Here is a 25,713-nt window from a genome sequence, read left to right on the forward strand (position 1 = left end):
TAGATGGACCTATGTTGGCAAGTAATATCTCTGCTTTTTAATACGCTGTCTAGGTTTGTCATACCTTTTCTTCCAAGCAGCAAGTATATTTAATTTCGTGGGTGCAGTCGTCATCTGCAGTGATTTTGGAGCCCAAGTAAATATAGTCTTTCACTGTTTCCATTTTTTCCCCATCTATTTGCCATGAAGTGATGGGACCAGATACCATGATCTAAGTTTTCTGAATGTTGAGCTTTAAGCCAACTTTTCCACTCTCCTCTTTCATTTTCATCAAGAGGCTCGTTAGTTCTTCTTCTCTTTCTGCCATAAGGGTGGTGTCATCTGCATATCTGAGGTTATTGATATTTCTCCCAGAAATCTTGATTCCAGCTTGTCCTTCATCCAGTTTGGCATTTTGCATGATGTACTCTGCATATAAGTTAAATAAGCAAGGTGACAATATACAGTCTTGACAGACTCCTTTCCCAATTTGGAACCAGTCTGTTGTTCCCTGTCCAGTTCTAACTGTTGCTTTTTGACCTGTATACAGATTTCTCAGGAGGTAGTTAAGGTGGTCTGGTATTCCCACCTCTTTAAGAATTTTCCACAGTTTGTTGTGATCCACACAGTCAAAAGCTTAGGTGTAGTAAATGAAGCAGAAGTAGATGTTTTTCTGGAACTCTCTTGCTTTTTTGATGATCCAATTGATGTTGGCAATTTGACCCCTGGTTCCTCTGTCTTTTCTAAAACAAATTTGAACATTTGGACATTCTCAGTTCACATACCATTCAAGCCTAGCTTAGAGAATTGGAGAATTTTGAGCATAACTTTGCTAGCATGTGAGATGAGTGCAATTGTGCAGTAGTTTGAGCATTCTTTGGCACTGCCTTTCTTTGAGATTGGGATGAAAACTGACCTTTTCCAGTCCTGTGGCCACTGCTGAGTTTTCCAAATTTGCTGGCATATTGAGTGCAGCACTTTCACAGTGCCATCCTTTAATATTTGAAATAGCTCAGATCTAATTCCATCACCTCCACTAGCTTTGTTCATAGTGATCCTTCCTAAGGCCCACTTGACTTTGCAATCCAGGATTTCTGATTCTAGGTGAGTGACCACACCATCTTGGTCATCTGGGTCATTAAGATTTTTTTTTTGTGTGTGTGTGTGTGTGTGTAGTTCTTCTGTGTATTCTTGCCACCTCTTAATATCTTCTGCTTCTGTTAAGTCCTTACTGTTTCTGTCCTTTATTGAGCAGATATTTGCCTGAAATATTTCCTTGGTATCTCTAATTTTCTTGAATAGATCTCTAGTCTTTCCCATTCAATTGTTTTCCTCTATTTCTTTGCGCTGATCACTTAGGAAGGCTTTCTTATCTCTCCTTGATATTCTTTGGAACTCTGCGTTCAGATGGATATATCTTTCCTTTTCTCCTTTGCCTTTTGCTTTTCTTTTTTCTCAGCTATTATTGAGGCCACCTTAGACAATCATTTTGCCTTTTTGCATTTCTACTTCTTGGGGATGGTTTTGATCACCACCTCCTGTACAATGTTATGAACCTTTGTCCATAGTTCTTCAGGTACTCTATCTATCAGATCTAATCCCCAATTGCTATTTGTCACTTCCACTGTATAATCATAAGAGATTTGATTCAGGTCATGCCTGAGTGGTCTAGTGGTTTTCCCCACTTTCTTTAAGTCTGAATTTTGCAGTATGGAGTCCATGATCTGAGCAACAGTAAGCTCCTGGTCTTATTTTTGTTGACTGTATAGAGCTTCTTCATCTTTGGCTGCAAAGAATATAATCAATCTGATTTCTGTATTGACCATCTGTTGATGTCCATGTGTAGAGTCACCGCTTGTGTTGTTTGAAGGGGGTGTTTGCTATGACCTGTGTGTTCTCTTGGCAAAGTCCTGTTAGCCTTCCCATGCTTCATTTTATACTCCATGGCAAAACTTGCCTATTATTCCAGGTATCTCTTGATTTTCTACTTTTGCATTTCAGTTCCCTATGATGAAAAGGACATTTTCTTTGGTGTTAGTTCTAGAAGGTCTTGTAGGTCTTCATAGAATCATTCAGCTTCAGCTTCTTTGGCATAGATCTGAATTATCATGATATTGAATGGTTTGCCTTGGAAACGAACAGAGATCATTCTGTCGTTTTTGAGATTGTACCCAAGTACTGCATTTCAGACTCTTTTGTTGACTATGATGGCTACTCCATTTCTTCTAAGGGATTCTTGCCCACAGTAGTAGATATAATGGTCATCTGAATTAGATTTGCCATTCCAGTTCATTTTTGTTCACTGATTCCTTAGTCGGTATTTGTTGCCATCTCCTGTTTGACCACTTCCAATTTACCTTGATTCATGGACCTAACATTCCAGGTCCCTATGCAATATTGCTCTTTACAGCATCAGACTTTACTTCCATCACCAGTAATAACCACAGCTGGGTGTTATTCTCACTTTGGCTCAATCTCTTAATTCTTTCTGGAGCTATTTCTCCGCTCTTCTCTAGTAGCATATTGGACACCTACTGACCTGGGGAGTTCATCTTTCAGTGTCATATCTTTTTGCCTTTTCATACTGTTCATGGGGTTCTCAAGGCAAGAATACTGAAGTGGTTTACCATTCCCTTCTCCAGTGGACCATGTTTTTTCAGAACTCTCCACCATGACCTGTCTGTCTTGGGTGGCCCTACACAGCATGGCTCATAGTTTCACTGAGTTAGCCAAGGCCCTGATCCAAGTGATCAGCTTGGTTAGTTTTCTGTAATTGTGGTTGCCATTCTGTCTGCCCTCTAATGGATAAGGATAAGAGGCTTGTGGAAGCTTCCTGATGTTGAGTGAGAGTAACTTATGAGTGAGAGTGACTTATGAGTTATCGGTTAGAGTAACCTTACCCTAACAAAGGAGAGAAGATTCAGCAGAAAGGGACATGGAGAAATAAAGTGGAGAAACAAAAACAGAGACATGGGTACCACACAGAGAGAACAAGCCTCAGAATATGTACAGGAAAAAGCCAAAAGGGATTCTACTTGGATGCTCAGAAAATAGTAGTGTAACTGGGAAAAATTAATCTAAAAAAGTCAAATGTTTCTGAAATAGGAGGAAGCTGAAGAACACCAGGGTTGAGAGTTATCTGGCCTTGCTAACCAATGAGCCACGGGTTGACCTTAACCTGTGGTGAGTTGCAGAGGTCATTCTGGTGATGCCTGGACTGTTCCTAGGTCCAACTGGGGCACATAGAAATCTAGCTCTCTATCCAGGGTTCTAGTCACTAGGAAAAATACCCTGACTTTTGGCAGACTGGCAGTGAGAGACCTAGAGAAGATCTTGAAATATGATCCTGGAGAATCAGCCAGGACAATTGGAGAAGATAGGTGAAAGAAACTCAATCTGGACTGGGGCAACCATGAGGATGGAAATGATAGCAACCTGCATGTATTTGGACTGTGTAAACACAATTAAATGGAATGGACAGCAGTGGCAGGTAAGAGGATCATGAGAAAGAAGGTACTGAATCTCAGAGGTGAAAGGGCCAAAAAGGGATTTCAGGACACTAAAGACCATCTCTACCTGCATTCCAAATGTGTTTGGGCTGATCCAGGTGCCAAAAACAACTCTTGCTTGGTCAATGGAGAAGGTAAATCCCAGGTCATGATCATATATCTATCAGCCCCACCACCCAAACTTTTTTTACCCAGAGTTATCTCTAGAATATAGTAAACTCTTAGTGCAATATAGTTCTCTAGGGAAAGAGAAGTCCCTTCCAGGTAAGATGAGCAGAGAAGCCTTCACAGAAGTTGATATCTTGACTTCATTTTTTTTTCATTTATTTTTATTAGTTGGAGGCTAATTACTTTACAATATTGTAGCGGTTTTTGTCATACATTGACATGAATCAGCCATGGATTTACATGTATTCCCCATCCCGATCCCCCCCCCCCCCCCCACCTCCCTCTCTACCCGATCCCTCTGGGTCTTCCCAGTTCACCAGGCCCGAGCACTTGTCTCATGCATCCAACCTGGGCTGGTGATCTGTTTCACCATAGATAATATACATGTTTCGATGCTGTTCTCTTGAAACATCCCACTCTCGCCTTCTCCCACAGAGACCAAAAGTCTGTTCTGTACATCTGTGTCTCTTTTCTGTTTTGCATATAAGGTTATCATTACCATCTTTCTAAATTCCATATATATGTGTTAGTATGCTGTAATGTTCTTTATCTTTCTGGCTTACTTCACTCTGTATAATGGGCTCCAGTTTCATCCATCTCATTAGAACGATTCAAATGAATTCTTTTTAATGGCTGAGTAATATTCCATGGTGTATATGTACCACAGCTTCCTTATCCATTCATCTGCTGATGGGCATCTAGGTTGCTTCCATGTTCTGGCTATTATAAACAGTGCTGCGATGAACATTGGGGTGCATGTGTCTCTTTCAGATCTGGTTTCCTCGGTGTGTATGCCCAGAAGTGGGATTGCTGGGTCATATGGCAGTTCTATTTCCAGTTTTTAAGAAATCTCCACACTGTTCTCTCATAGCGGCCTGTACTAGTTGGCATTCCCACCAACAGTGTAAGAGGGTTCCCTCTTCTCCACACCCTCTCCAGCATTTATTGCTTGTAGACTTTTGGATAGCAGCCATCCTGACTGGCGTGTAATGGTACCTCCTTGTGGTTTTGATTTGCATTTCTCTGATAATGAGTGATGTTGAGCATCTTTTCATGTGTAATAGATCTTTACTTAAGGTCAAAACGTACAGAAGATTGTGCCAAGAAATGTTGAGAATACAGAGGAAATGCTGGACATTGTCCCTGTCTTCCAATAGCATATAAAATCCTTTAGGAAGACATGTCAACAGAGCCATACAATGTTAGTTGCATCACTGTTTATCACTGATAAAAGCAGTCAGTTCATGCAAAGAAGTCCTATGTTTCCTGGAACGTCTGACAGTTGAATTCAGAGAGGGCACTGAGATCTAATGTCCAGTGAGACTTCTTGGAGGAACAGGGCCTTGAATGATAGGTGAGATTTAATGAGGCTGAAAGAAAAAAAGGAAGGTTAATCCAGAGGAGCAAAACAACTGAGACATAGTTTGGGTGTAAAACAAGGTCTCATGAGGGTGGGAGTACCTTTCCTGATGACCCTCAAATCATTCTCCAGAGGTGACCATAGAATGGGTTACTTACCATTTATTTTTAATTAATTTATTTTTTATTTGAAGGATAATTGCTTTATAGAATTTTGTTGTTTTCTGTCAAACCTCAACATGAATCAGCCGTAGGTGTACATAAGGTCTGCCTAGACATAAGGTCAGCTTTCAAACACTCCTTATTAAGTTGGATAAAGCCTTCCTTAACTTGTCCTTGTGCTTATTTTGACTTCCTTTCCACAATGGCTCAATTAGCTGCCTCCTCAAGATGGCTTTCTGATAGGTGGATTATGTTCTATCATCCATTGTCTGGGGTTACTAAGTGAATACATATCTGTCTAGCCGTGTTATGTCAGGACACCTAGAAAGGCCTGAGTGATTCAATTTCAATACACATGATGTAGAGATGCATTCCAGCCTTCTGCATGGGGAATGTTAACAGACCTAAACCCCCAAAAGAGTTGTGACTGAATCTGAGAGCCAATTTAAGGCCTCCCTTAAGGGGGAAGGGGGAAGAATACCCCATGCCCCTTCTAAATCTGTCTGCTATTTGTAGCCACCAGATTACAGGAACTGCTTTTGACTGCTTTCACTATCAGCACAATGAAAGGATGTTAAACTACTTAGAGGAAGGTGGTGTTTTGCTTTGACCCCCGAAATGTCTTACTCTCAATGGAAAATCCTTCAATTATGCATTGAGTATAGTCAACACTATAGGACAAAAGTTACTATAATAGAAAATGGGAACAAATCAATGGTCCCTCTTACCACAGTCTGCAAGCTCTCTCTGTAATGATCTGCTTGGCTCCTTGCCCAGGTATTCCTCTGTGCCACATAACTACAGGCACTTTACTTATTCATTCTTTCATTTTCCATTCAACAATTTTTACCAAGCACAAGCTATGTACTAGGCACTGGGGTAACAGGTACTGGGGGTCTAATCAAATAAAAAAAAATCCTAGTCCCTGTTCCCCTGAAGCTTACAGTCTGCTGGAGGAGATAGACATTTAAAAGTTACACAAATAAACATATACTTATAATGTGTGATCAGTGCTGTAAGGAAAAGACCAAAGTATGTTTGATTCTCATTATTCACAGTAGTTACACTCTATAAAGTTGCTGCTAACACGAAATTAGTGAATCCTGAATCACTGCTCCCAGCAAAATGCAAACTTAAGTTCCTGTGATCAGTTGATCAGTATATAGCTTTGTTTAATGTGTGCCTCTGTTTAAAGATAATTTATTTAATATAAATTGTTAGTTCATTAATATTGAACTCATGACCAGCATCATTGTAACTCAAGCCTGAATGAAACTTATCAAACACACATAATTTTTCTGTAAGATATCACACTCTTGTGCTTAGGAACACTAGACAGAATTTCAGCACTATGCATGAAGGCCATTTTAAAGCAAAATCACACACACACACACACAAAAGCACGTAAGGGGGAGAAAATATGGCAGTAAATACTGGGTTGGCTGAAAAGTTCATTTGGGTTTTTTCATAAGGTAATTGCAAAATGGACTCTTGTTTACATTATGAGAGCTGAAACAAGAAGACAGAGTATTGTCCTGTTCAACCTCAACCGGGATCACATACCTTGGACAACTCAAAATTTTCACTGCTCTGTGTCTGTTCATGAATGATTTCCAAAGTGCCATGAATATTTAAAAAATTTTAAATTCCATGCATCTCACCCACCTATGGCTGATTCATGTTGAGGTTTGACAGAAAACAGCAAAATTCTGTAAAGCAATTATCCTTCAATAAAAAACTTTAGATTCAATTTACTTACATTTCAAAAAATGCACCCATTTCTCCTACCCTCACCTCACCTCTTGCAATCACCATCTGTTTTCTGTATCTATGAAATTTTTTTAAGATTCCACATTTGAGAGATATCATATGTTATGTTATGTGTCTTTCCTTGTCTAACTTATCTCAGTTAACATAATGCCCACAAGGTCCATCCATATTGTAGAAAATGGCAAGATTTCATTCTTTCTTATGGTTGAATAATATTCTGTTCTATATATAGACACACACTTTATCCATTCATCCATTGATGGACACTTAGGTTGCTTCCATAACTTGGCTATTGTAAATACTGCTGCTATGAACATGGGGGTGCAAATATCTTTTATTATTATTTTTTAAAAAATCAATTGCTTTTATTATGTGACTGTGAAATATCAACTCTACTGCCTCAAATAAAGAACCAATAATTACTTTTATAACACTAAAGTCATTTGTAAACACAATATCTTTCTTGTACTTATGACTAATCCATTATAAAGAAATGCCAATCTTAAAACACAACTCCAACAACTACCCCAAAAATTTGAAGATGAAATCATTCAATATGTAAAAATCAATTAGAATGTTCTCGGTATTTAGGAAGCACTATGTAAATGTTAGTTCCTCTTATTATTGTTGGCCATGTTAAGAAGTTTAAACTTAATTTTCTTTTTCTTTTCATTTTTTTCAGCTGGGAGTTTTCTGATGGCTTTTAGATGGAGAGGATATACACAAAGTGGTGTTTTAGGGAAATTGACTCAGTAGCAGTGTGAGGAGGATGGCTTCCATGGGAAAGAAAGTAGAGGCATGAAGTAGTATTAGGAGAAAGAGGAGGGCTTCACTAAAGACAGTGACAAAAATGTAAAGAGTAAGGGCCACATGTGAAAAAGAATTTGGAGGCAAATTGATCAAATTAGGAAAGAGTTGGGTATGGGTAATGAAGGAAAGGAAGGTTCATATTCTGTTAGGTGTCACAGGTCAGCTCCGTGTTTGGATGTGCCTTGCCAACTTTTTTTTTTTTTTTAATTTTTTCCAGTATTCTTTTTTTTTTTTTTTGTCATACATTGATATGAATCAGCCATAGATTTACATGTATTCCCCATCCCGATCCCCCCTCCCACCTCCCTCTCCACCCGATTCCTCTGGGTCTTCCCAGTGCACCAGGCCCGAGCACTTGTCTCATGCATCCCACCTGGGCTGGTGATCTGTTTCACCATAGATAGTATACATGCTGTTCTTTTGAAATATCCCACCCTCACATTCTCCCACAGAGTTCAAAAGTCTGTTCTGTATTTCTGTGTCTCTTTTTCTGTTTTGCATATAAGGTTATCGTTACCATCTTTCTAAATTCCATATATATGTGTTAGTATGCTGTAATGTTCAAACATACCATATACTTTCACACCTCTGTCCCTTTTCACATGCTGTTCTTTCCATGGACCACTCTCATTACCCTCTGCCAAATCTACTTGGTAAACCCCTTCATCATTTTCTCTCTTACTGTTTTTGCTAAAGTGCAAATCTAATTTTGTAGTTGTTGCTTTGCCCTTTAGTGAGGCCCCATTGCTGCTAGGATACACAGCTTTCTCAGCACAGTAGATAAAGCCCTGCCTGGTCTAGCCCTTACCTACCCTATAAGTACCACCTTTTCATTTTTCCCTTCATGCCTCACACTCCACCCATACAAAACTACTTGAAGTCTCCTGAACACACCATTCTGCTCCATGCCTCTATGTTTTTGTTTCCATTCTTCTTTTTGATTAGAATCCCTATCCACCTGAAAGACTCCTACATATACTTCAAGACTCAGTGTAATCATCTTTTCTGTGGTGAAGTTTCCCTGCCCTTCTATTCCCTGCCATAAAAAAAAACAAACAAAACAAAACAAAAAAAAACACAACTCCAGAATAAGTGTAGTTACACTGTGTGCAGATAAGAAAGTAAGGCGCTCATTGGCTATGCTACACCAAATGGATGAAAAGTAAAATTGATTTTATACTGGAGGTCTATATAAATAAATTAAAAAATTCTTTTTCCCCTGTATGTATGCTTCGATTACTTGTACAAATAACTGAATGTTCTGTTTCATTCACTTCAATGGGATGAACTCTTTAGAAAAAGAATGAAAAATGATTTGATAATCAACTCCCAAATTTTATGCTTTTTTTTCTCTTTCCATCAATTTCTTGACATAGTTGGCATAAGCAGGAAAATCTCAGTAAATCGAGCAATTGAAGACTCAAGTAAAGCCTCAAAGTTCTTGAAGAACTCTGACAAGTCACGTATATCCCATGTTGCTTTTGGTTTCCCACCTCTTCTTTGCTTCAAATCCCCAAGCATGTTCCTTTTTTTCATGAAAGCTGTGAATTTTCAGCATCCTTTTTGGCTTTTACAAAGTTGTGGCAGGCAATTGCTTTGGCAATTTTTACACCAAGCTCTAGAGTAGCTAGCTGGTTGTTGAGTTTCTCGGCCTTCTCAATGTTCCCCACTTCCACAGCCTGGTCTATGCCCTTTTCAAGGCCCAAATTTGCAATTTTTTTCCCCCCTTTTAACAGTGGAGGTCAAAGCTCTCATTGACTCCAAAATACTAAGTTTCTTCCACTGGGTTTCACTTGAAGACTGTTCATTACAAGATTCTTCTTCATTCTTTAATTTGCTTTTTCTGGAGTGTTTTCTTTTTTCCTTTCCTGATCTTGAAGTTGAGGTTTTCTGTTCAGAATGCATTTTATGCAACTCTTGAAATTTATTCCATTATTTAAGGGAATTCCAGAGGGACACTCTTCATGTGCATTTACATTTGCCTCTGCTCCAATGTTTGGTCCATATGTAGGAATATCTGAGATCTCTGTCTTTGTAAAGATTTCATCTTCTTTACCCTCTTATAAGTTAAGTTCAGAGTTCTCTTATATGATCTCATCATCAGAATTCAACTCAACATCAATTTCACTTAGGTCAGGAGGTAGCAGCCCACTCTATATCTTAAGACTTTGCAGATATCTTTTTTTTTCATGTAGAACAGTCCTTTATTACTTTTAGCTAACATTAAACATTTCCATAGTAGAAATTTAGTTTGGTTCAGTTACAGCAGTTATTAAAGAAAATTATGCATTTGTTTTTTATTTATATAAAACTAGCTAGAGTTGCCCCTTTTGGTAATAAAACAAGATATATCAGATATATTTTAAATTAGTGTTTTCAAATAAATATCCAAACTGAAATTGCTGGATCAAATGATAGCTCTATTTTTAATATTTTGAGGAAACTCCATACTGTTTTTTTGTAGTGGTTGCACCAATTTACATTTCCACTAGCAAGTGCACAAGGGTTTCCTTTTATCCAGATCCTTGCTAACATTGCTATTTCTTCTTTTTGATAATAGTCATTCCAAAAGGTGTGAGGTGATATCTCACTGTGACTTTGATTCACATTTCCTTGATCATTAATGATGTAGAGCATCTTTTCATGAACTTGTTGGCCATTTGTTTGCTTTTTTTGGAAAAATGCCCACTTCAACCTTCTATTTCTTAATCAGTTTTTTAAAATATTGAGTTGTATGAGTTTTAAAATGTGTTTTGGATATTAGCCTCCTTATCAGATATATGATTTTCGATTGTTTTCTACCATTCAGTAGGTTGCCTTTTCATTTTGTTGATGGTCTCCCTTGCTATTCAGAAGCCTTTTAGTCTGTAAGCCACGTGGTACAGCTAAAAAAATAATCACTCAAAATGCTGTCTATCATCTTGCTGAAGTGTGTTGTAATCTTTTTGCTGGTGGAGGAGCTTGCCTCCATGTTGATGGTTAATGACTGATCAGGGTGGTGGTTGGGGCTGATGGCTGATGGTTGGGGTGCCTGTGGCAATTTCTTAAAATAAGACAACAATAAACTTCACTGGATCAATTGACTCTTCCTTTCATGAAAGATTTCTGTGTGTCATGTAATGCTGTTTGATAGCATTTTACCCATAGTAGAACTTCTTTCAAAATTAGAGTCAATTCTCTCAAACCCTGCCTTGGATTTATCAACTAAGTTTAAGTAATTTTCTAAATCATCTGTTGTCATTTCCACAATCTTCACCAGGAACAGATTTCATCTCAAGAAACCACTTTCTGGTCATCCATGAGAAGCACCTCCTCATTTATTAAAGTTTAATCATGAGATTGCAGCAATTCAGTCACATCCTCAGGCTCCACTTCTTTTTAATTTTTTTAAATTGGGGGAAAATTGCTTTACAATACTGTACTTGTTTCTGCCATACAACAATGCAAATCAGCAAGAAATATACTTACATCACCTCCCTCTTGCAGGCTCCATTTCTAACTCTAGTTCTTTTGCTATTTCCACAGCAGTTGATGTGACTTCCTCCACTGAAGACTTGAAACCCTCAAAGTTGTCCATGAAGGTTGGAATCAACTTCTTCCCAACTCCTGTTAATGTTGATATTTTTATGCCTTTCCATGACTCATGAGTGTTCTTAATGGTACCTAGAATAGTGAATCCTTTCCAGGAAGTTTTCAATTGACTCTGCCCAGATCCATCAGAAGAATCACTATCTATGGCATCTATAGCCTTACAAAATGTACTTCTCAAATAATAAGACTTGAAAGTTGAAACGACTCCTTGATCCATGGGTTGCAGAATGGATGCTGTGTTAGCAATTTAAAAACAACATTTATTGTTTGTAGACTTTTTGATGATGAACATTCTGACTGGTATGAAGTGATATCTCATTGTAGTTTTGATTCACATTTCTTTAATAATGAGTAACATTGAGCATCTTTTCATGTGTTTGTTAGCTATATGTACGTCTTCTTTGGAGAAATGTCTGTTTAGGTATTTTTCCCACTTTTTGATTGGGTTGTTTGTTTTTCTGATATTGACTTGTATGAACTGCTTGTATATTTTGGAAATTAATCCTTCATCAGTTGTTATTTCATTTGCTATTACCTTTTCCCATTCTGAGGACTGACTTTTCACCTTGTTTATAGTTTCCTTTGCTGTGCAAAAAATTTTAAGTTTAATTAGATCCCACTTGTTTATTTTTGTTTTTGTTTCTATTACTCTAGGAGGTGGGTCATAGAGGATCTTGTGATTTATGTTATAGAGCGTTCTGCCTGTGTTTTCCTCTAAGAGTTTTATAGACTCTGGTCTTACATTTAGGTCTTTAATCCATTTTGAGTTTATTTTTGTGTATGGTGTTAAGAAGTGTTCTAATTTCATTCTTTTACATGTAGTTGCCCAATTTTCCAAGCACCACTTATTGAAGAGGCTGTCTTTGCCCCATTGTATATTCTTGCCTCCTTTGTCAAAAATAAGGTAGCAATAGGTGTGTGGGTTTACCTCTGGGCTTTCTATCTTGTTCCATTGGTCTATATTTCTGCTTTTGAAACATACATTTCTCCAAAGAAGACATACAGATGCCTAACAAATACATGAAAAGATGTTCAACATCGCTCATTATTAGAGAAATGCAAATCAAAACTACAATGAGATATCACCTCACACTGGTCAGAATGGCCACCATCAAAAAGTCTACAAACAACAAATGCTGGAGAGGATGTGGAGAAAAGGGAACCCTCTTACATTGTTGGTAGGAATGTAAATTGATACAGCCAATATGGAAGACAGTATGGAGATTCCTTTAAAAAACTAGGAGTAAAACCACCATAGGTCCCAGCAATTCCACTATTAGGCATATACCCTGAAGAAACCAAAATTGAAAAAGACACATGTACCCCAATGCTCATTGCAGCACTATTTACAATAGCTAGAACATGGAAGCAACCTAGATGTCCATCAACAGATGAATGGATAAAGAGTTCTAATGAGGTTCTAATAAGGTGGATAAATCTAGAGCCTATTGTACAGAGTGAAGTTAAGTCAGAAAGAGAAAAACAAATACCGTTTACTAGCACATATATATGGAATCTAGAAAGGTGGTACTGATAAAATTATTTGCAGGGCAGCAATGGAGACACAGACATAGAGAACAGATTTATGGACATGGGAGAGTGGGGAAGAAGGAGAAGGTGGGATGTATATAGAGAGTAACATGGAAAATTACATTACCATATGTAAAATAGCAAATGGGAATTTTCCGTATGACTCAGGGAACTCAAACCTGGGCTCTGTAACAACCTAGAGGGGTGGTATGGTGAGGGAGTTTGGAAGGAGGTTTAAGAGGGAGGGGACATATGTATACCTATGGTCGATTCTTGTTGGTGTTTTGAGAGAAACCAAAACAATTCTGCAAAGTAATTATCCTTCAATTAAAAAACAAATTAAAAGTACAAAAAAAATTTAAAGTAAAAACAGCATTAATCTCATTGTACATTTCCACCTGAGCTCGTAGGTGACAAAGAATAAGTAATATTTTGAAATTACTGTCAATGTGCTGAATCATTTCTAGCTTTTGATTTAAAATGAGTGAAGTGTGGAGCTTTACTCCACCAGGGAGGTTCCCTGGTGGCTCAGATTGTAAAGAATCTGCCTGCAATGTGGGAGACCTGCATTTGATCCCTGGATCGGGAAGATCCCCTGGAGAGAAAGCTCTGACTCTTCCTTTTACTTGAACACTTAGAAGCCATTGTAAGTTTATTAATTGTCTTAATTTCAAATTTTTGTCTCTTAGGGAGTAGAGAGGCCTGAGTAGAGTGAGAGAGATGAAGGAATGGCTGGTTGGTTGAGCAGTCAGAACACACATAACATTTATTGACTATTAACTTCACCATCTTATATGGGCATGGTCTGTGGTGCTCCAAAGCAATTACAATAGTAACATCAAAGATCACTGATCAGATTACCATGATCAATATAATAATAATGAAAAAGTTTGAAATATCAAGAGAATTATTTTGATAATATGACAGACATGAAATGAGCAAATGCTTTTGGAGAAATGGTGCCAATATACTTGCTTGGATGCAGGGTTGCCATATTTTTCACAATTAGTGAAAAACACAGTATCTGTGAAGCACAGTAAAGCAAAGGACAATAAAACAAGATATGCCTGTAAATTCACTATGCTCTATGTTAGAACTTATTCACTTTATAACAGAAAGTTTTCACTCTTTAACCAACAATCCAAGTGTCCATGAATTCATGAATGAGTAAAGAAAATGTGGTATAACTATAAAATTGAATTTTATTCACCCATGAGAAAGAAAGAAATTCTTCCATTTGTGACAAACAAATGGACCTGGAAGACATTATGTGTGAAGTAAACCAGACATGGAAAAATGAATACTGTATTACTTATATATGGGATCTAAAAAAGTCAAACTCACAGAACCAAAGACTACAGTGGTGGTTACCATGGGCTGAAGGTGGGGGAAATGTCAGTTGGGGGACTTTCAATGTTAAAAGTAAGAATGTCTTGGGTCTAGTTGTCCTAAACCAAGTTGCTCTAAAACTAGCATCCTTCTTAGCAGATAGGGTGACAGGGCCTGAGGAATGCTTTATAACACTTTGCTTAGATGAAAGTCATATGTTATCCCTAATTGGGATAGCAGAAAACCATTCAGAAAGGAAGCCAGAAGGAAAAAATTCTGAGGTTTATTGGGCAATTAAAGCCATTGTCAAGATGCCGGTGAATGAGAAACTGTCAGGGATGACAAGGAATGTCTTTTAGTATAAACATGGACCTTATAAGTGATAATCCATAGAAGAAATTTTTGGAAGCAGTGGCAGTTTTTCTTCAGAGCATAAGGAATGCTCATATAAACTAGGAAATGGGGTAAGATTGGGTTCCTGGCTCTCTTAGTGTAGAACTAGATTGGTGACTCACTCCATTTTGAGGCTAATAGAGGTTATCACACCTAGATTTGAAATGACCAATTGTAGTTAAATTTCCTTTGTGACCTGTATTCAAGATAAGGCATTCATTCGATTGTTTACTGAATGCCTATAATAAACTTGGCCATATGCTAGAGTGTGTTAGGGATAAAATGATAAATAACATTGACATGACCCTTACCTTTATGGTAGGTAATTATTTAAATGCTGTAAGAGAAGTATGGGGCCTCAGAGAGAATATATGAGAGACACCCAATATGCCTTATGAATCTGGGAAAGCTTTCCAGGGGAAACAAGGTCTAAGCATAGGCCTGGAGAACAAATGAGGGTTAGCTAGGTGATCTGATGCATGACAGGCATCCCAGGCACAGGGAACATAGTTTGAGTAAAAACAAGGAAGAGAAGACATATATTTGGAGAATTATGGTATGGTCCAGTATAACTAGAGTAGGCTGTAATTCTCCAAGTGTGATCCACACACCATTTGCATCAGAGTTACATGGGCTGCTTCTTAAAAAAATGAAGGGTCCTTGCGGGGGTGGGGGAAGCTGGATGAATTGAGAGATTGGGAGTGACACACACGCAGTATTGATGCTATGTGTAAAATAGGTAACTAATGAGAGCCTACTGTAAGAACTATACTCAGCGCTCTGTGGTGATCCTAAATGGGAAGGAAATCCAAAAAAGAGGGAATACATTTAAACATATAGCTGATTTGCTTTGCTGTACAATAGAAATTAACACAACTGTACTCCAATAAAAATTAATAAAAAAATGAAGAGTTCTAGATTTACTGTATCTCTGTGGTAGCATCTGTAAATCTGGATTTCAATTTGTTTTCTTGGTGATTATGATGCACTATAATGTTCTATTAGTCTATACAGTAAGCGTCCATACATTCGTGTATCAAGAAAAATAATATGAATGTGAACTTGTGTGTGTGTGTGCATTTAGGAGCTAACTCTTCAGTCTTTCTCATAATTTGAAAGACTTCTCTTCCTAAGGCCAGAGTCTCTAGGGCTCAGTTGCCCTAGGTCTCTCTGCTAGGCTGAGGTGATCAATATCTGGGTACACTTATAATTCATTTCGGGCACACTGATTGGGAAGCTCTGCTGTTGACTATGAAAAGGAGTGCAGATTTTGTCTAATAGGCAATGATCCACTGAAATGTTTTAGGAAGAAAGTGACTTGAACTGATTTGTTGTTTAGAAAAATTATTCAGTTTACAAGAGACTGGATTAGAGCAGGGGCAAGATTGAAAACGGGGAGATTTGTTAGGAGAATATTGCAATAGTAAATTCTTCAACTCATCTGGCTTGATAAATAAAAATACGTTGTTTTATTCAAGAGTTAGAGGTTAGTGACGCTTTCCTTATCCCTCTATTTTCTCTATGCCTGATAAAATGAGGCACTGTCCTGAATGTCAGGAGCTGCAAGGAGAAGATTTTGTTTCACATTTGAATTTTTTTTCATATTTGAATTTAATTGATTACAATGGCAAACGTTCACCCTCACACCTAAAGTTTCTTAAATTAGAAATATGAGAAACTGAAGGTAATGGAGGTCTTCCCTTATGATTGGCTCTGGGTTCTGTCCACGGGAACCCCTTCATTGAATGGGAGAGGTAGGATCAGAATACCTGAGATAGAACACAAAATCAGAATTCAGGAAAATGTCAATTGGTGCATAAACCTGAAGAAGCAGAAGTGCCAGAGCACAAGAGATAGCTGGCAATGGGGAAAAAGTACCCAAGATAAATGAGACATATTCTGGTTGACTCCTCTTCTGCTCTGCCAGTTCCCTTGAGATCTGTGGACAGTGATTCCTTGCTTCTGTGGATGGTAACCGAGACTAAGGTAATCTCAAGGTCACAAAGGGATCTGCAGAGGGTAGTGGTGTATGAGCCTAGGGATTTGAAAAGCTACTTGTCTACGAAGCATTTCTCATTTGAAGAGGGACTGATTCATTTGGGGAGGAATCTGGCTTCTGGGGATGTGTGGTGTGGTTTGACCCCCTGGAGCCTGCATGGCCTGCTCAGGGGCAGTCTTCTCACCCTAATTAAGACTTTTGCTGCAGGTAAAAGAAACAGCTCCTGCTATCCAGAGTAAATTAGTCACAAAGAAACCTGCTTCTCGTTCTGTCTCCTGGCTTCCCATAAATGACTGAAGCCCAGTCTTGGAATTGGTATGTACTTTTAATTATTTCAAGAGCTGGCATTGCTTGCCTCATAGTAAAAGTGTCATGAAATTACTGTAAGGTTGCATGAGTTTGGGCCATAAATCTTATTCACTTCGGCTACATCTCATATCTTAATTCACTAGAGTATAAAATGTCATTTATACTGGTTCATAGTTCACTTAATCATAATTAAATGACCTCAGAGAGTAGTAATTTGTTGAGGCTCTGGCTTTGATGTGATACAAATAACAAAGTTGGTTTGCCATGTGGACAGGTTCCTCCATACTTTTACACTGGCCACAGACCTTGTGGAGTATATAATGTTGGCTTTTTGGTGTGGGCATGTACTCTGGTTACATGGAACATCTGGGCTACAGATGTGGTTGAGGGGACCAGCTAAATTGTCCCCTCTGGAATTTTGTGGAACCATCTTCAGGCCCCTCTAGGACTTCCCTTGTTTCCTTTCAGGTCTTCATAAGATGAGTGTTTACCCAGTGTTGAGCCTAGATAAGAGATGATGAGGGCACTTCCTTTTTAAGCTTCTCATCCTTGTGTTATTTATTCTCTTTCTAAAATGATGAAGGGATCAGTGGCTCAAGGGCTTTCAGAATTTACCTCCAGGTGTAAGTCTCCCTAAGCTCATGTCCCTAATCATGATGTGTTTTTTGGGATCTAGATCCTTAAGAGGAACAACTCTGGGTGCCATTACTATTTGGACACTCCACTTAACTTGGCACAACTTTGTTGTATTCCCATCAAAATGGATTCCTCTCATCATCTCTGTTATCATCAGTGGCATTTACCATCCTTGTGACCTCCCAAGTTCTAACCCCTGAAGCTCCTGTTAAGTAGAATAGTTCCTCCAAACCCCTGTAGATGTTTGTTCCCTAATCTCAGAAGCTTTGAATATGTTAAGATACATGAAAAAGAATTAAGGTTGCTGGAGTTAAGGAATTACGATTTCTATTCAGCTGGCCTTTAGATGGAGAGAGTCTTCCGGATTATCTGGTGGGCCCAATGTAATCACAAGTGTCCTTAAAAGTGGAAGAGGAAGGCAGGGGGAGAGTTACAGGCAAGTGGGACTAGAGGTTCAGAGAGAAGCAATGCTGCTGGCTTTGAAGGTGGAGGAAGAGGGTCATCAGGCAAGGAATGTGGGTAGCTTCTAAAAGGTGGAAAGGGCAAGGAAAAGAATTCTCACCTAGAACCTCCAAAAAGAAAGGCAGCTGGTTTATATCTTGATTTTAACCCAGTGAGAACAACACCAGAATTTTGACCTACACAACTGTAAGATAATAAATATATGTTGTTTTAATTGATCAAGTTTCTGGTCATTTCTTATAGCAGCAATAACACAAAACCAATTTTGACTTTTTTCTTTTATCATATCTAACTAAATGATACATCTTATGAATCTCTTTTCAGCCACATCTCTCAGATTCTTGTCATAACTTATCTTGAAATTTTCCACTTGCTATACAACTTGGTTTGCTTCATGGACTCCAAGATTCTTTGCTCCAAATGATCCTATATATTGATACTAGAAGAATTATTTTCAAATGTGATTTTCATCATATCATTCTTACTCAAGAATAAGTTATGGCCTTATATTGCCTCAATTCCAAAATTCTTATTCTGGTCTCCAAGGCTTCACTGTTAGAATACAGAATTTATAGGAAATTACCTTGCTATCTGTAAGTCATTTATTTATATCAATGTAAGGAATTTCTGTTAAAAATATTGCTTGCTAATGAGGCCAATATCTTGCTTTCTTCCTTGTTCATTGAAGTTAGTTTCACACAGGGAAGACGTCTAAAACACAACTCTGTGCTTACATCCACCATACTATTGTTTTGTAAGTGCTATCAATACCTCAGTTTTCTAAAAGCTTTTTTTTTTTTTTAAAGAAAAGCTTCCTGCTTTAGTTATCTATACTACATAGTACCCCAAAACTTGGTGGTTTTAAAAAGCAACAATTTATTCTACTTATGATATTGTGGGTTGTCTGGGTGGTTCTTTCCCAGTGATATTTGTTGGAATTGTTCTCATGTCTGAGTTCAGCTGGTGTTCAAGTTGGGAGGTTCTCCTTCATGTTTTTTCTCTCTTTATGTGATGTCTTATCTTTTAAGGCCTCTTGTGTCCCCTGCAGTGGAAACTCGGGGTATTAACCACTGGACCACCAGGGAAGTCCCTCAGGGCCTTTCTAAATAGCCTCTTTCTTTCTCCAGTAGGATTAGCCCAGGCTTTGGTACAGGCTGGGCTCCAGGAAGGAGCATTCCGAGAAGACAAGCCTCTATTTGCATCATGCTTGCTAATATTCTATTGGCAAAAACAAATCATGTAGTTAAGCCCAGAGTTAATACTGAGAACTACCCAAGGGCATAAACACTGGGAAGAGTGGTTCATTGGGAGTTAGCTATCAATACAAGTCTACAACAGTTCCCTCTCTCTCTTTTTCACATCTGTTTTTTTTTTTTTTTTTTTTTTTGGTCCTGTGGCTTGCAGGCTGTTGGTTCCCTGACCAGGGATTGAACCTAGGCCATGGCAGTGAAAGCAGTCAGGGAATTCCCCTACATTTGTTCTCTTCTTTGTAACCAATAGACTATTTTTAGAACAGATTTAGGTTTATAGAAAAGTTGAGCCTATAGTGTGGAGAGCTTCTGTTTACCCCTCCCCAACAGCTTCTCTTTTTCTTATTTTTTTGACAAATAAAATTGTATATATTTAAGGTATGCAATGTGATGTTTTGATATGTGTATACATTGCGAAATGATTATGGCAATCAGATTAATTAGCACATGCATCACCTCCCATCATTATAATTTTGTGTGTTTATCATGGGTTCACTTGAGATCTCCTCTTTTAGCAATTTTTAAGTGTATAATACTTTATTACTAGCTATAATTACCATGTTGTACATTAGGTCTCTAGTACTTACTCATCTTATTTTTTTTTCATTTAAAAAAATTTGCTTTATATTTCATTTATTTTTATTAGTTGGAGGATTATCACTTTACAATATTGTAGTGGTTTTTGCCATACATTGACATGAATCAACCATGGATCCACACGTGTTCCCCATCCCAATCCCTGCTCCTGCCCCCTTCCCCATCCCATCCCTCCGGGTCTTCCCAGTGCACCAGCCCTGAGCACTTGTCTCATGCATCCAGCCTGGGCTGGTGATCTTTTTCACCCTTGATAGTATACTTGTTTCAATGCTATTCTCTCAGAACATCCCACCCTCGCCTTCTCCCCCAGAGTCCAAAAGTCTGTTCTGTACATCTGTGTCTCTCTTTATGTTTTGTATATAGGGTTATCATTACCATCTTTTTAAATTCCATATGTATGCGTTAGTATACTGTATTGGTGTTTATCTTTCTGGGTTACTTCACTCTGTATAATGGGCTCCAGTTTCATCCATCTCATTAGAACTGATTCAAATGTATTCTTTTTAATGGCTGAGTAATATTCCATTGTGTATATGTACCATAGCTTCCTTATCCATTCATCTGCTGATGGGCATCTAGGTTGCTTCCATGTCCTGGCAATTATAAACAGTGCTGCGATGAACATTGGGGTGCACGTGTCTCTTTCAGATCTGGTTTCCTCAGTGTGTCTGCCCAGGAGTGGGATTACTGGGTCATATGGCAGTTCTATTTTCCAGTTTTTTAAGGAATCTCCACACTGTTCTCCATAGTGGCTGTACTAGTTTGCATTCCCACCAACAGTGTAAGAGGGTTCCCTTTTCTCCACACCCTCTCCAGCATTTATTGCTTGTATACTTTTGGATAGCAGCCATCCTGACTGGCGTGTAGTGGTACCTCATTGTGGTTTTGATTTGCATTTCTCTAATGAGTGATGTTGAGCATCTTTTCATGTGTTTGTTAGCCATCTGTATGTCTTCTTTGGAGAAATGTCTGTTTAGTTATTTGACCCACTTTTTGATTGGGTCATTTATTTTTCTGGAATTGAGCTGCAGGAGTTGCTTGTATATTTTTGAGATTAATCCTTTGTCTGTTGCTTAGTTTGCTATCATTTTCTCCCATTCTGAAGGCTGCCTTTTCACCTTGCTTATAGTTTCCTTCGTTGTGCAAAACCTTTTAAGTTTAATTAGGTCCCATTTGTTTATTTTTGCTTTTATTTCCAATATTCTGGGAGGTGGGTCATAGAGGATCCTGCTGTGATTTATGTCAGAGAATGTTTTGCCTATGTTCTCCTCTAGGAGTTTTATAGTTTCTGGTTTTACATTTAGATCTTTAATCTGTTTTGAGTTTATTTTTGTGTATGGTGTTATAAAGTATTCTAGTTTCATTCTTTTACAAGTGGTTGACTGCTTTTCCCAGCACCACTTGTTAAAGAGATTGTCTTTTTTTCCATTGTATATCCTTGCCTCCTCTGTCAAATATAAGGTGTCCATAGGTACATGGATTTATCTCTGGGCTTTCTATTTTGTTCCAGCGATCTATATTTCTGTTTTGTGCCAGTACCATACTGTCTTGATGACTGTGGCTTTGTAGTAGAGCCTGAAGTCAGGCAGGTTGATTCCTCCAGTTCCATTCTTCTTTCTCAAGATTGCTTTGGCTATTTGAGGTTTTTTTGTATTTCCATACAAATTGTGAAATTATTTGTTCTAGTTCTGTGAAAAATACCGTTGGTAGCTTGATAGGGATTGCATTGAATCTATAGATTGCTTTGGGTAGTATAGTCATTTTCACAATATTGATTCTTTCAATTCATGAACACTGTATGTTTCTCCATCTATTTGTGTCCTGTTTGATTTCTTTCATCAGTGTTTTATAGTTTTGTATATATAGGTCTTTCGTTTCTTTAGGTAGATATACTCCTAAGTATTTTATTCCTTTCATTGTAATGGTGAATGGGATTGTTTCCTTAATTTATCTTTCTGTTTTCTCGCTGTTAGTGTATAGGAATGCAAGGGATTTCTGTGTGTTAATTTCATATCCTGCAACATTACTGTATTCATTGATTAGCGCTAATAATTCTCTGGTAGAGTCTTTAGGGTTTTCTATGTAGAGGATCATGTCGTCTGCAAACAGTGAGAGTTTTACTTCTTCTTTTCCTATCTGGATTCCTTTTATTTCTTTTTCTGCTCCGATTGCTGTGGCCAAAACTTCCAACACTATGTTGAATAGTAGTGGTGAGAGTGGGCACCCTTGTCTTGTTCCTGATTTTAAGGGAAATGCTTTCAGTTTTTCACCATTGAGTATAATGTTTGCTGTGGGTTTGTCATATATAGCTTTTTTTATGTTGAGGTATGTTCCTTCTATTCCTGCTTTCTGGAGAGTTTTTATCATAAATGGATGTTGAATTTTGTCAAAAGCTTTTTCTGCATCTATTGAGATAATCGTATGGTTTTTATCTTTCAATTTGTTAATGTGGTGTATTATATTGTTTGATTTGTGGATATTAAAGAATCTTTGCATTCCTGGGATAAAGCATGTATGTATGATGTATGATCTTTTAAATATGTTCTTGGATTCTGTTTGCTAGGATTTTTTTTAAGGATTTTTGCATCTATGTTCATCAGTGATATTGGCCTGTAGTTTTCTTTTTTTGTGGCATCTTTGTCTGGTTTTGGTATTAGGGTGATGGTGGCCCCATAGAATGAGTTTGGAAGTTTGCCTTCTTCTGCAATTTTCTGGAAGAGTTTGAGTAAGACAGGTGTTAGCTCTTCTCTAAATTTTTGGTAGAATTCAGCTGTGAAGCCATCTGGTCCTGGGCTTTTGTTTGCTGGAAGATTTTTGATGACAGTTTCGATTTCCTTGCTTGTGATGGGTCTGTTAAGATCTTCTATTTCTTCCTGGTTCAGTTTTGGAAAGTTATACTTTTCTAAGAATTTGTCCATTTCATCCAAGTTGTCCATTTTATTGGCATAGAGCTGCTGGTAGTAGTCTCTTATGATCCTTTGTATTTCAGTGTTGTCTGTTGTGATCTCTCCATTTTCATTTCTAATTTTGTTAATTTGGTTCTTCTCCCTTTGTTTCTTAATGAGTCTTGCTAATGGTTTGTCAATTTTGTTTATTTTTTCAAAAAACCAGCTTTTAGCTTTGTTGATTTTTGCTATGGTCTCTTTAGTTTCTTTTGCATTTATTTCTGCCCTAATTTTTAAGATTTCTTTCCTTCTACTAACCCTGGGGTTCTTCATTTCTTCCTTCTCTAATTGCTTTAGGTGTAGAGTTAGGTTATTTATTTGGCTTTTTTCTTGTTTCTTGATGTAAGCCTGTAATGCTATGAACCTTCCCCTTAGCACTGCTTTTACAGTGTCCCATAGGTTTTGGGTTGTTGTGTTTTCATTTTCATTCATTTCTTTACATATTTTGATTTCTTTTTTGATTTCTTCTATTTGATTTTGATTTGGTTATTCAGAGCGTGTTATTAGCCTCCAGGTGTTTGAATTTTAACAATTTTTTTTCCGAATTGAGATTAATCTACTTGCACTGTGTCAAGAAAAGATGACTGGAATGATTTCAATTTTTTTGAGTTTTCCAAGACTGATTTATGGCCCAGAATGTGATCTATTCTGGAGAAGGTTCCGTGTGCACTTGAGAAAAAGGTGAAGTTGATTGTTTTGGGGTGAAATGTCCTATAGATATCAATTAGGTCTAGCTGGTCCATTGTGTCATTTAAGGTTTGTGTTTCCTTGTTAATTTTCTGTTTGGTTGATCTATCCATAGTTGTGAGTGGGGTATTAAAGTCTCCCACTATTATTGTGTTACTATTAATTTCCTCTTTCATACTCGTTAGCGTTTGCCGTACATATTGCGGTGCTCCTATGTTGGGTGCATATATATTTATAATTGTTATATCTTCTTCTTTGATTGATCCTTTGATCATTATGTAGTGTCCTTCTTTGTCTCTTTTCACATCCTTTATTTGAAAGTCTATTTTATCTGATATGAGTATTGCAACTCCTGCTTTCTTTTGGTCTCCGTTTGCATGAAATATTTTTTCCAGCCCTTCATTTTAGTCTGTTATGTGTCTCTTGTTTTTGAGGTGTGGTTCTTGTAGACAGCATATATAGGGGTCTTGTTTTTGTATCCATTCAGCCAATCTTTGTCTTTTGGTTGGGGCATTCAACCCATTTACATTTAAGGTAATTATTGATAGGTGTGGTCCCGTTGCCATTTACTTTGTTGTTTTGGGTTCACGTTTATACAACCTTTCTGCATTTCCTGTCTAGAGAAGATCCTTTAGCATTTGTTGAAGAGCTGGTTTGGTGGTGCTGAATTCTCTCAGCTTTTGCTTATCTGTAAAGCTTTTGAATTCTCCTTCATATCTGAATGAGATTCCTTGCTGGATACAGTAATCTAGGTTGTAGGTTATTCTCTTTCATTACTTTCAGGACGTCCTGCCATTCCCTTCTGGCCTGGAGGGTTTCTATTGATAGATCAGCTGTTATCCTTATGGGAATCCCTTTGTGTGTTATTTGTTGTTTTTCCCTTGCTGCTTTTAATATTTGTTCTTTGTGTTTGATCTTTGTTAATTTGATTAATATGTGTCTTGGGGTGTTTCGCCTTTGGTTTATCCTGTTTGGGACTCTCTGGGTTTCTTGGATTTGGGTGGCTATTTCCTTCCCCATTTTAGGGAAGTTTTCAGCTATTATCTCCTCGAGTATTTTCTCATGGCCTTTCTTTTTGTCTTTTTCTTCTGGAACTCCTATGATTCGAATGTTGGGGCGTTTCACAGTGTCCCAGAGGTCCCTGAGGTTGTCCTCATTTCTTTGATCCTTTTTTCTTTTTTCCTCTCTGCTTCATTTATTTCCACCATTTTATCTTCTACTCACAATCCTATTTCTGCCTCCGTTATTCTACTCTTGTTCCCTCCAAAGTGTTTTTGATCTCATTCATTTCATTGTTCATTTTTAATTGACTTCTTTTTTATTCTTCTAGTCTTTATTAAACATTTCTTGTATCTTTTCAATCTTTGTCTCCAGGCTATTTATCTGTAACTCCATTTTGTTATTCAAGATTATGGTATCATTTATTATTATCATTAATTCTAAATTCTTTTTCAGGTAGATTCCCTATCTCCTCCTCTTTTGTTGACTTGGGTGGCATTTTTTCATGTTCCTTTTACCTGTTGGGTATTTCTTTGCCTTTTCATCTTGTTTAGATTGCTGTGTCTGGAGTGGGCTTTCTGTATTCTGGAGGTCTGTGGTTCCTTTTTATTGTGGAGGATTTACCCAGTGGGTGGGGTTAGACGATTGGCTTGTCAAGGTTTCCCAGTTAGGGAAGCTTGTGTCAGTGTACTGGTGCGTGGAACTTGATTTCTTCTTTTTGGAGAGCAATGGAGTGCCCAGTTATGAGTTTTGAGATGGGTCTATGTGTTAGGTGTGACCTTGGGCAGCCTGTATGTTGACATGCGGGGCTATGTTCCTGTGTTGCTGGAGAATTTGCGTGGTATGTTTTGCTCTAAAACTTATTGGCTCTTGGGTGGTGGTTGGTTTCAGTGTAGGTATGGAGGCTTTTGGACGGTCACTTATTACTTAAAGTTCCATGTAGTCAGGAGTTTTCTGGTGTTCTCAGGTTTTGGGCTTAAGTTTCCTGCCTCTGGATTTCAGTTTTATTCTTCCTGTAGTCTCAGGACTTCTCCAACTATACAGCCCTGATAATAAAACTTCTAGGTTAATGGCGAAAAGATTCTCCCCCGTTAGGGACACCCAGAGAGGTTCACAGAGTTACATGAACAGGAGAAAAGGGAGGAGGGAGATAGAGATGAGCAGGAGGAGAAAAAGGGGGACTCAAGAGGAGAGAGACAGAGCTACGCAGCTGTCTGTTCCCAGAGTGT

At 38.0% G+C, this 25,713-nt stretch overlaps 1 pseudogene; it reads right to left on the reverse strand.

Annotated features, from left to right (window-relative positions):
• Positions 1-9,216: 9,216 nt before the first annotated feature.
• Positions 9,217-10,728, reverse strand: LOC122435507 (annotated as a pseudogene).
• Positions 10,729-25,713: the final 14,985 nt, after the last annotated feature.

The sequence above is a fragment of the Cervus canadensis genome, chromosome X, assembly GCF_019320065.1.
Source record: "Cervus canadensis isolate Bull #8, Minnesota chromosome X, ASM1932006v1, whole genome shotgun sequence".
Taxonomy (NCBI): Eukaryota; Metazoa; Chordata; class Mammalia; order Artiodactyla; family Cervidae; genus Cervus; species Cervus canadensis.